Consider the following 12888-nt stretch of genomic DNA (forward strand, 5'->3'; position numbering starts at 1 on the left):
GCTCATCCTGATAGGAAATTACTTCAGACAGCTTAAAACTGAAAGAGTTCAAGGAAGAGATGATTGTGATGATTCTTCACAAATCTGGCACAAGCTTCTCTGCATGCCACACTGTGACCACTTAGAACACAGTGGACATCATTTCAAAAGAAATAAACAACCTTCTTCCCCCCCCAGTTCTTTTACTGCAGATGATAATGACTTTTTTAATGCTGCACAGATTATCTGAATAGAACTCCTTGTAGGCTTAACAATAAAGAATCTTCATTACATGCAGGCTTAAGTATTCTGTATATCTAAATATTCTGAACACCTTAATATTCTCAAGTCTGAACTTTGGCAGTTGCTCTGTTTGAACAAGCTACAGCACAGTGATGTTCAGGGACAGATGAGGGCCCAGGTCCTTATTTGCCACATAGTAATATGGGCCACAGGTTTCAAGAAATGAACGTAAAACTGAAATATGTAATAGGTAGTTCAGACATGTATACTCTGTAATGGAAACGTATGTCTGTAACTGTTTAATGAAAGGTTTCGTTTATTTTTAAATGTAAGGAGCTGTAAGAAAAAGTTCTGATCCAGGACTATATTTCTTTAGGTAAAATTTAATTTGTAATTGTTCTGGATAGTAACGCATGAGCAACAAGAAAATGCATTAATTTCTTCTTGCACCAATAGGCAAAAAGATCACAGCAGACCAGTAAATATAAAGCCCAGAGGTGAGAAAGAAGCATATCAACCATGAAATTGTGTTAATTCGATAATTAAAGTCAGCCTCAGTTCAAATGTAGGCTCCGGTTGTGTAGCATAGATGTGACAAAACAATCGGGACCATTATACTCATATTAATAGTCAGGAGAAAAGAGTTCCAGTAAATCCAATGCTTTAAAAAATATGTATTAAAGTATTTAAGCATTTAGCCCTGGACCCAATATCATCCCACTAATCAAAGCAATACACAAGGAATGATATTTCCACCTGAGTTTAGTTTTGAGTGAGAGATAGCAAGAAGTGGGAGTGTCTTGTCTTTGATCCCAGATGATATAGCAGAGCCAGTCTTTGTAGTGCTCTTCCCCACAAGGGAATGGAAACAGCGCTGTAGGGGGAAATTAATTATTATCAGGGATGTTTCAGCTGGAAATCTGCATAGTTACAAAATGAACACATTTCAAGTAGCTGAGTGTTTCCTGCTGATCATGTTAGTTTCCCTAATATATAACATATTATATATGCTTTCAAAAGTTCTCTGCAAAAGAAAGTTCCTATTAGGACTGGCCACAAATATATTATTTGATTTTGCAATTTTGAATTTTCATTAGTTTCCACGTGCAATCCCAAACATAAGCAAGAAAGAGACTCCTAAATAAAATCAGAGGCCTTGTGACTAGGATAACCATCTGAAATTTGAAATTACCTCATGTCTTCACTTCCAACATAAACTACTCACTTAAACAAGTAGGTTCTGTCTGGGTTACCACGTGTTTACCCTTTTTATAGAAAAATCACCAGTGGATGTTTTTGAGAGAGATTGTAATAGCCTATGGATGTATGGTTAATATTCTCCAATGAAATGTATTGCAACAGAGGTGAAGTAGGGAGTGAACATCCCAAGAGAGCACCTTAGGCTTTTGGCTGCACTTAATTACTGTTCCTTGTCGCCATAAATTCTTCCCTTTACCTAAGAAAGCCTACAAATAGAAAGCTTTTAGTCCCCAAAACTCACAGAGATTCTGATTAAGGAAATGTCTCATTAAGAAGTTCCCAGCCAGTTCCCGTTTCTGGTGTTCTCTGTCAAAACCCATCAAAATGTAATCAGCAGTCTGTAACTGCCTTATTGCAAGAATATTAAAAACTGTACATCTATGCCATTTTCTTCTGTCTGTCAACCATTTTCACTAACAGCCATGAAATTTAACTGCTTAACTGCTAGGTGGAGGAGTGTATTATGTTCCATTATATGCGTTCATTGCATAAAAACAAAATAACTCTGGAGTTGAAAAAATTAAAGCAAATGTGATCTCACAGTTACACATAGATGGAAATTATTGTGGTTTACTTTAAGATCTTCTTCAGTGTTTTTGCAACACTAGGCTTACTATTTACAAAACACCATTCAATATGAAAGTGAATTTAATTTAATAATAACAACATCTCTGAGAAATAAACCCCATATAGTAAAGGTGTAAGTCAGCCATGAATACATTGATATTTGGCTTGGACAACGGATGAAACTTAATTCTAGAGCCAGAATAACACTTCCCCATTTCCTGTAGGTGTGCTTTCATGGATAGTTATAAGAACTTTATAAGAATAATACTTTAAAATATGTCTTTTTGAATATCTGCACTTTTTATATATGCTCAAATTCTTTATTTCATTTGAAAATAGAAACTATTTTTAGAAGGACAAATAAAACAACAGCTGATTAAATGTATTTTTTGGCTGATGATAAGTCAGGTATTTTGATTAATCTAATAACTGCTTAATTAATTGTTGAAAATAGCTTGTTACCAAATCCTATTAGGAGTTAAATCAAACTTTCATTAACTATATGAGTACATTTTTTTCAAATCAAAATAATTTTCTCTGCTTTCTCCCACTTACAATTTTCATACTGATTTTAGAATAAACTTTCCCTTAGAAAGCTGACAACTAGTAGCTATTGAAAGGAACATTAAGCACAGTAAATTATCTTATACACACTTGGATTTGCTAATTTAGAGCAAGCAACTAGGTTGAAAATTAAACAGAATAGCTAAATAGCTAGTCTTTTCCTCAAAATAGGTTCTAAAATAGGGGGGGGGGGGGGGGGGGGGGGGGAGGGGAGTGTTCATTATTGGGAAAATTTGATAGCACACACATATGTAGCCTTATAAAAAAAATCTACAAATTTTATGATGTGAATAGGAAATTATTCTTCTTTAAATATCTCCTTAGTGGTTTGACTTTCTTTTTATTTCTGTATTTTTCCAGAACCTAACACACAGCATTTAAGTTACTAATTAATTTTGGTTTATCAAAAATATGCAGCACCAAAAAATGTTATGCCACTTAGCACTAAAAAAAAAAAAAAATGTTTACCATAAGGAGTTTTCGTCTGTAATCCTCAAAAAGACTACAACGTATTTGCTGGATGTCTGGCTGGTAAGTAGTATATCTCATATCTCACATCCTGGTTTTATCTCCTTGTTCTCCACTGAGAACAAAAGATTTGAAAAGAGTAGAAAAGGTTAAACAAAAAGTAAGATGTATATTTCGCAAACACACTTTAAAAAAACAGAATGGTCCTGGTGCCATCAGGAAATTACCCCTTGCAGTTTCTGATAGAACCTAATTTTAATCAAAATTACATTTTTTCAGTAAATTACTTTTCATGTAAAAATGTTGTTATAGCAAGCCAAGAAAATAATTTTATTATTAAAAACATTTTTGATATTTTCATTATTATTTTTTTTAATCAGCTGCAAGGATTAGAAAACAAGTTTCTCATTTGAAAGGCATAAATTAAGATGAGGTCAGATGAGATGAGATGATGAGATGAGATAAGATATCAGGGGTACGGGCATCCAGGGAGCACTGGAAAATCACTTCTGCGGGCAAATCTTGTCCGTGAACAAAATCCATACAGCAACTAGTACATAACAGAGTTCTGTGTCTTTCAGTGAAACATTTCATATACAAAGTAGACAAAGTGGTAGATTCTGAATCATTTTTTTTCATTTGGCATACACACATCCTTTGAGCTAGACTCAACACTGGGCTGTTATGGACTACTGCCCTCCCTAACTGCAACAATCATTGTACAGCAAATTGCACTGAACTGCAGACACAAGCCATACAGCCTGCTTACAGCTCCTCACTACTCAGGAAATGATTAAAATTAGAGACAGAAGTATGCAGAAATATCTTGCTCAGTTCTGCCTGGGGTTTTTTACACAGGTTTTTTAACCTAAGCAATAAACCTGTTTCTAATGAAACTAGAACACAGAAAATCTGAACTCTTTCATGATTCATGTCAGATATTACCAGTATGGCTGGATGATTATTACCTAACAAAATTTGTAATTATTATCTGTGTCTTTGCCTCAGAAAAAAATATTTTAAGAGATTTTAGAAAACCTTATGCCACTCAAAATTCCTAATGAAAAATCACAGAATAATTACAACTTTTAAGGTAATATTTATTTGATTTAGATTTGGTATTTCCTGTTTCTCTTTACATACATGCCAAAAATTACTCAACATTGCATTATGAAGCAACTATAAATATATATATTATATTATATATGTATAATATATACACTACACTACTACATTATATATGTATTTTATATATGCTATAAATATATTCGTCTGAATGCATATAATATATTAGTATATTATTATTATATTAGTATATTATTGTTATATTATATATCTAACGTATATATATATTAGTCTGAAGAAGAGGAGGCTCAGGGGAGACCTCATTGCTCTCTACAACTACCTGAAAGGAAGCTGTGGTGAGCTGGGGGTCAGCCTCTTCTCACAGATAACTAGTGATAGGACTAGAGGGAACGGCCTCAAGTTGCACCAAGGGAGGTTCAGGTTGGAAATGAGGAGACATTTCTTCTCAGAACGAGCAGTCAGGCATTGGAACAGGTTGCCCAGGGAAGTAGTGGAGTCACCATCCCTGAGGGTGTTCAAGGAAAGGTTGGACCTGGTGCTTAGGGACATGGATTAGTGGATGATATTGGTGGTATTGGTATGGTTGGACCAGATGATCTTGGAGGTCTTTTTCAACCTTAGTGATTCTATGATTCTCTATATTACATGTATATATATATGCATATTAACAAAAGAAAGCAAGAAACATTTTAATTGCTGTGTAAGAAAAGTAATACTGCTCATAGATGCAAGACTTTTCTTAGGTCTTCTACCTCATGAGTTAAGAAGATTTCTGGTACCTGAAAATGTGTCTTTTTTAAATAACTGTATCAGTTAATCTGATACATTACCTTTACATACCTTAGGGCATGCTTCCCTCTTAAAAAGACCTTTATTGTCCAGAAAAATTGTCATTAAAATTATATTTACCTCAAACAGCAAAATCATAACCTTCACTGCAAATTTTAAAATTAATTGTCTTTCACATTTTCACAAAAGTAAATGGTATTAAGTGGCAATACACATTACTAATAGTTTCTGTTCCCACATGAGAATGCAAAAGTTCACCCCTAAGCATGAAAGAAATTAATATGCTTAGTCATATTAAAACATGTTTCTATAAACATCCTATTAGAGAATGTATGACATGAAAAAGGAAATATAAATAAATAAAAAAGGGGGGGGGGAGGAGGAAATAACAGTTCTTATTAAATCAAATGGGTATATGCATTTTTAGTCTCTTTCTCTAGGCACACCGTATATTCAAAAGGTTTGAACACTGTAACTCTTCATGTCAAAAACACACTTTCTGTACCTCTTAATTTTCCTTACTCCTAGAAGCTGCATTTCATGATGCCTTGTTGAAGCAGTATGCATTGGAAGAAACACATTCCTCCTATCTATCATGAAAAGTTTTGTCTTGACTATCTAGAACACTAACAGTCGATATTTTACTTTATAACAACAACTTGTTTGTACTGCTGCTGGGTTAAAAGGTCATATCAAAGACTTCCATAAGTAGCCTGAACAAAATAACAAGGGGTTTTGTCTAGTTCTTGTACTCCTGTTTTTCTACATCTAGCCTTAACAACGACTATGATTATTGACTCTGACTTTCAGGCTTGGATGCATCTGGCATATATAGGCATTTATTTTATGCTAAGTACAGCAAATGTAGGTTACCTGAGAAAATTATTTGTAGAAATGTACTTATGCGTATTTGAATGTATATTTATGTTTGGCCTGCCAAACTTGATTTTTCCAGTGCCTGCACACCTCCTCCAGTGGCTTCGTATGTAACAAAAAAACGTGTCACAAAGACGCAGTGCAAATTCTCCATTATTTTGGGGCAGCTTCTCTGAAGTAGTTTATATGTATGTGATTTGTAAAATTCAACACATCAACCATGGACATATTTTGATATATGATAAATACGTGATCGAAATAAAATGTGTAATAAAATGTCACAGGTTTTCCCTCCTAGATTAAACCATGGTCTGACTTCATGGCAAATAAATTCCATCAATCAGCTCATCATTTGCTGTCAAAAAAAAAAAAAAATCAAAGCCAACATAAACAAAATAAAACAACAACAACAACAAAAAGGTTAAGGTTTAGTTCTATTAATAGTTCTCATAAAATGAACAGGAAATTTAATTCAATAAATTAATACACAAGGAACAATACACAAACATAAGATTTTTACAGTGTAAAACACTGAGGAGTTAGTGTTTGTGGACATAATTTTAAAGAATAGATAAACAACAAAAGTCTAAAAATACATTGGATTAAAATCTCATACACAATTTATTAGCACAGCAATCAAACCTGAAGATTCCCAGTTGTTTAAGAGGTGTTTTTAAAATGTAACATATAAAAATAACACAGAAAAAATTAAATCTCTGTAGATTACTCACAATTTGAACTTTCATATATCCAGCCCAAATTTGTGTTTGTAGCTTGACTTTGCAGGATTCTTTTATGCTAGAACCAATGATCCGTGGTATGATCTCTGACCATATGTTGTTCCATTTAGATTTACACCAGACTGAAGTCTTCTGATCCAGAAAGAAGAAACCTGCCTAAGAAAACGAAGAAAAACAAAAGAATCAGGTTTGCATAAATACCTCCACCACCACCTTGCCTGCCTCATTGAAAGGAAAAAAAAAAAAAAGGAGGAAACAGGATGGTGGGATGGTGGGAGAGGAAGCCGGAGTGGGAGAGGGAGAGAGAGGCAAAGAAAGGGGAAAGGAGGCAAAGGGAGGTAGGAAGGGTGTAAGGGGATGAGAAAGTGGAGTGAAAAGGGAAAAGGAAGATATTTTGGGAAATGTGAAGTGGAAAGAGGAAAGAGAAAGGGAAAGGGAAGGGAAAACTAAAAAGGAAGGGGAAGAGAAAGGGAAAGAGGAAGAGGGAGATGGAAATGGAAGGGGAAGGAGAAAAGGATGGGAAAGCGAAAGGGAAAGGGAAAGTCCCTTTAAAAAAAAAAAAAAAGTCCCAAGCAAACATCATGACACTCTCAGTATGCCTGAACTAAATATGGAGTAATTACACTACATTTTGAAAATATAATTTGAATATTAAATCTCACTGGAGGTGATCTGCACTATCACTCTACGCTATCACTGGGAGTTTATATGTGAGAGCCCAGACAAACGTTACTCAGCCTCTTTTCCTACAGCTCTAGACTGGAGTGTGCTCCGGTGGGGGCTCTCCATAGGCCGCAGCCTCCTTCAGGTTGGATCCACCTGCTCCACCATGGGCTCCTCTATGGGCTGCAGCATAGAAATCTGATCACTGTAGTACCCATGGGTTGCAGGGGGACAGCCTGCTCCACCAGGGACCTCTCCACAGGCCTCAGGGAAACTTCAGCTCCAGAGTGGGGAACACCTCCTCCCCCTCTTTCTTGAGTGACCTTGGTGTCTGCAGGACTGGTCCTCCCTCACTCTCCCAGCTGCAGTTTTTTTCTCTTTCTTAAATCTACTCTTACAGAGGTGCTTATTAGCTCATCTCTGGCCAGCAGCAGGTCCCTTTTGGAGTCGGCTGAAGCTGGCTCTTATCTAACATGTGGCAGCTTCTGGACTTTTCTCACAGAGGCCACACCTGCAGTACCCCAATACAAAATCCTTGCCATCTAAACTCAATACACCTGAAATGACAGCTGTCATGGTATTCAAGTAAGGCTCACTTGAGGTCAATTTGCAATTCTTTCTGAATATTTCACTCATCTCATTCTTAAATTGACAATTTCCAGTTGTGCTTCATAGAACATAAGGCAGCACTAAAGACTGGAAAATACGCATCTCTTTTAATAAAGAATTAATATTTATTGAATATTTGACTCTAAATAAATCAGATAATTTTACTGAATAAAACCAAATGTTGGGGGAAAAATCTCTGTGGGGTAAGTGAGTTCAAAGCAGCATTAACATCCAAATATTCATGATCATTCCTGCTAGCAGTGACTTCGGCTGTGTAATTTGCCATAGAACACTCCTGAGCACACTCTTGATGGATGTGGGCTCTTGTCTGGTAGGAGGACACACTTGGCTCACTGCACCTTCTGTCCAGCAATGCACTAGAGGCCCAACAAGCCTTCACTGTGCATGGTTTATCATGTCACCTGGCTTAAGCAAAGCTGTACTAAAACGCTGTAAGCACTGTGTTTGTTGACTATCAGAGTTCAGCTGGAAGAGAATTTATCTTCCTTAAATACTTGTTATCTTTATTAGATAACTTATCATCATTTAGGCAGTTTTAAGTTCATACACTTTAAGGACACAATAGCTAATGCTGTCAAGTGGACTTTGAAATGATCCATGAAGGAGAATATATTGCCACTGTTTCATAATCAAATACTATAGGAGATTTACCTTGCAATATTTCTTACATCCATAAAGCTCGAACATTCCCAGTTCAGAATATTATATTTGTTTCCCCAGAGAGACTCAATTTTGATGCAGTATCTCCTCTGAAGAGCAGGCCTTCTTTAACTGCCTTTGCAGCTGGTTTGATTGAGGTCAAGTAAGTCATCAAAGGTCACTGAATGAATGAATGACCCAGAAAGATGCTGAAACTAAGCCAGGACCTTTTCAAGTTCCGTGCTGTAACTACTGAAGCACACTCTCCCTTGAATAATTCTGCCTGTTGATCCCCACTGAAAGTATATATATTTCTAGTGGACAGGAAATGAAAGTTTACATTCAAGCTGCTGTTAAAAGTTTCTGTACATTGAGGGGGTAGGGCTGGAGGGGGACTACACTTTTTTAGTGTTACATTAATAACATTACTTCCATTTTTATACTTTATGATATCCTTAAGTCCTAAGAAAAGATGGGAACTAACACAAACCCATGCTCACATACATGCAGCTTTACACCAGAAGTCAGATCCCAGCTTTGAGGTTTGCAGACTTTGTCTTTTCATTTGAACAGATTAAGTTTAACAGTCTTGTTTTAGTTTTTTTCACAAACATTACAGCTTGAGACACTTCATTTTCTTGTTAAGAGAACAGATTCCTGTGTTTGTAAGAATCACAGTGAATCTTAGTGTACAGCCCACAGCTAACTTTCTGGGCCAGAGGTAGCAAGTCCAATATCAGATGTGTAACTATAAATTTCAGTGTAATTCTACACAGATTTCACCAGTAAAAAAAAAAAAAAAAAAAAATCTGGAGATAGGTGTAACGTGCATTTGCTAAACAGCTTTCACATGGAAAGTTTGGGGTGCATAGCATGCAGTTATCTCCTAGGGCAAGACCCTGTATGGGCTCCTAGAACCAAAGACAATAAATAAGGTAGAAGTAACTAACTACCTGATTAAAATGGTAGGATCTGTATGCTGCATTTCCGTATGGAATGTTGTCCTGGTTTCAATTAGGACAGAGTTAATTTTCCTCTTAGTAGCTGGTAGGGTGCTATGTTTTGGATTAGGATGAGAAGAGTGCTGATAACATGCTGATGTTTTAATTGTTGCAGAGCAGTGCTTACACCAAGCCAAGGACTTTTCACCTTCTCGCTCTGTCCTGCCAGCGGGCAGGCTAGGAGTGCAGCAAGAGCTGGGAGGGGACAGACCCAAGACAGCTGACCCAAACTGGCCAAAGGGGTATTCCATACCATCTGACGTCATGCTAAACAATATATAGGGGTGGCTAGCCCGTGGTGGGGGGGCCAGCTGCTCGGGAATAGGCTGGGCATCGGTCAGCGGGTGGTGAGCAATTGCATTGTGCATCACTTATTTTGTACACATTATTAATAGTAGTACTATTATCATTATTATTATTGTTGTTGTTATTATTATTTTCCTGTCTTAATAAACTGTCTTTATCTCAACTCACAGGCTTCACCTTCCCATTTCTCTCCCCCATCCCAGAGAGGGAGGGTGAGCGAACATTTGTGTGGTGTTTAGCTGCCGGCAGGGTTAAACCTCAACAAATGTATACATATACTTAAAATGAAACACAACAAAACAAAAAATTGTATGTGCAAATGCAGAGAACAAAATTTTAAATGTAATTAAAACTGATTTCAAACATATAGACTTTTTCTTTTCAAAAAGCCCACTCACAGCCTCATGTCCTAATTTTCTTTGCCCTATACACAATGACTCCAGACATTTTGCTGACATTCCAGTAAGACCAGTACTGTTTTCCTTCTACCTGTGGGGAATCACTATAGCTGTCAGTTTATCACTTAAACACAAAACAAGTCCATTAGCTAAAAATGTGCCAAATAGAGCCATGCCAGAACTTCTTATCTCCTATAGGCACAGCAAGGAAGAAAAGGCCCATGCATTAACAATATCTTTTTGAGAAATCATGGCAGTCTGGTGAAGTTCTCACTGAGAACTTCAGTTCTTCCCCTGGAGAGGGGAAATATAACCCCCATTTTTTAAAAAAGGAAAAAAGGAAAACCTGGATAACTACAGACCAGTCAGTCTCACCTCTGTGCTCAGCAAAATCATGGAGCAAATAAATCCTCCTAGAAACTATGCTAAGGCACATGGAAAACATAGAAGTGATTAGTGACAGCCAACATAGCTTCACTAAGAGCAGATTGTACCTGACAAATCTGGTGGCCTTCTACAACACAGTTACAGCATTGGTGGATAGGGGAAGAGCAACTGACAACATCAACCTGGACTTTTGCAAAGCATTTGACACTGTCCTGCATATCCTTGTCTCTAAATTGGAAAGACGTGGATTTGATGAATGGACCACTCAGTGGGTAATGAATTGTCTGGATGGTTTCACTCAAAGTGTCGTGGTCAATGACTGGACCAACATGCTGGAGGGAAGGGATGCCATCCAGAGGGACCTGGACAAGCTTGAGAGATGGGCCTGTGTGACCCTCATGAAGTTCAACAAGGCCAAGAGCAAGGTCCTGCATTGAGGCCAGGGAAATCCCAAGTGCAAATACAGGCTGGGCAAAGACTGGATTCAGAGAAGAAGGACCTGGGGATGCTGGTTGATAAGCTCAACATGATCTGACAGCATGCGTATTTGCAGCCCAGAAAGCCAACCATATCCTGGGCTGCATCAAAAGAACTGTGACCAGCAGGTCAAGGAAGGTGATTCTCTCCCTCTTCTCTGCTCTCCTGAGACCTTACCAGGAGAAGTGTGTTCAGCTCTGGCACCCCCAACATAAAAAGGACATGGACCTGTTGGAGCACAACTAGAGGAGGGCTGCAAATATGATCAGAGGGCTGGAGCACCTCTCCCATGAAGACAGGCTGAGGGAGTTGGGGTCATTCAGTCTGATGAAGAGAAGGCTCTGGGGAGACCTTACAGTGGCCTTCCAGTACAAGAAAGCTACAGAGGATATTTTTAGAAGGGAATGTAGCAATCAGACAAGGGGTAATGTTTTTAAACTGAGAGAAGGTGAATTTAGGTTAGATATTTATAATAAATTCTTTACTCAGAGGGTGGTGAGGCAATGGAAAAAGTTGTCCAGAGAAGCTGTGTATTCCCAATCTCTGGAAGTGTTTAAGGCCAGGCTGGATGAAGCTTTGAGCAACCTGGTCTAGTGGAAGGTGTCCCTGCCCATGGTGGGGTTGTGGTTGAGTTAGATGATCGTTAAGGTCTCTTCCAACCCCAACCATTCTATGATTCTATGAGTCTACTTTAAAACCTGTACACATCTTGGAACAGGTTACTTTCCCACTTCTCATCTCCATCTGTTTTTGTTCTGCTTTTTCTGTGTAGATCATGTCCTGCTTAATTCAATGTTCTATGAATCTTGATTGCTGGTACCAAGTGTTTCTGGACTTCTGCTGCGAATTTACTTTTCCTATAATGTCTGTACGTGTAGGGCTTTTGTTTGTTTGTTTGTTTGTTTCTGTATGATTTAGGTTAGGCTGAAACTGGTAGTCTGAAAAAGGGAAGGAAAGGTCAGTACCATTTCTAGTAATAACAGCTATTTACAAGCCCAGGGAACTCAGCAGGTATCACTTTCCTTCTTAGTGACATGCAGCTATCTTAGATCATAATAGTACACCCATTTTTGCAGCAGTAACACGGCATAACCATTTTAAACAAAGGAAGTGAAACATATATTTATGCATGGCTACAAGGCAATTGCGGGGATGCAGGGTGAAATTCATCTGGAAATGAGCCAGAACACAGAGGGTATCTTCTCACCCTGCAGAAGGGTCAATGCAGATTTCTGTAGTCACAGCTCATCAAGGCTTCAGCTTTGCACTTAGCTGAAGGGGCCTACTAATGTGGCATACTTCAGACTTGACACTGAAGAAAATATTAGGAAAAAGTGATCCATATCCCCCAAAATGAGTTGAAAGATTACTCTAGGAGTTAGAACATATGGAATTTGTTAAACACCCTGCTTTATCCTTGGGACTCAAGGCATCTTCTTTTTAGCTATGAGATCTGATGGGATTTTAGCCTAAGTAGTATGACTATGATCTTATGTCCTATAATTCAAACTGCTTCAGAAAACTTCTGCTCATCAAGTGATGAATAATAAAATTGTTTTAGAAGCTTCTTTTTAGCTTTCAGAAAATAAAACACTCTTTGGTATGCAGTGTTTCAAATGTTCTCCTTTATTTTCCCGTGGGGGATTTTATATATATATATATATATATATATATATATATGCATGTGTGTGTGTGTGTGTGTGTGTATATAATCAGACAGTTTCAAGTTGCCTAGAGCTATTGACTGGTATATATGCAAAATCTTGCCATTATGTTTTCAAAGCAGCAACAAATAGAATCAGGAGTACAATTCCT

The 12888-nt window shown here is 37.5% G+C and overlaps 1 long non-coding RNA gene across 2 annotated transcripts; it reads right to left on the bottom strand.

The window, feature by feature from the left end:
• Positions 1–933: 933 nt before the first annotated feature.
• Positions 934–8114, bottom strand: LOC106044881 (uncharacterized). 2 transcript variants are annotated; one of them, XR_010828653.1, is made up of 4 exons: positions 7634–8114; positions 6564–6728; positions 3082–3196; positions 934–1096 (listed from the first exon to the last, which is right to left on the bottom strand). It is a non-coding gene; the product is annotated as an uncharacterized lncRNA (long non-coding RNA). The 2 variants fall into 2 exon arrangements; XR_010828654.1 differs by lacking the exon at positions 7634–8114 and adding an exon at positions 7450–7624.
• Positions 8115–12888: the final 4774 nt, after the last annotated feature.

Source organism: Anser cygnoides, chromosome 1 (assembly GCF_040182565.1).
Source record: "Anser cygnoides isolate HZ-2024a breed goose chromosome 1, Taihu_goose_T2T_genome, whole genome shotgun sequence".
In the NCBI taxonomy this organism is placed as follows: Eukaryota; Metazoa; Chordata; class Aves; order Anseriformes; family Anatidae; genus Anser; species Anser cygnoides.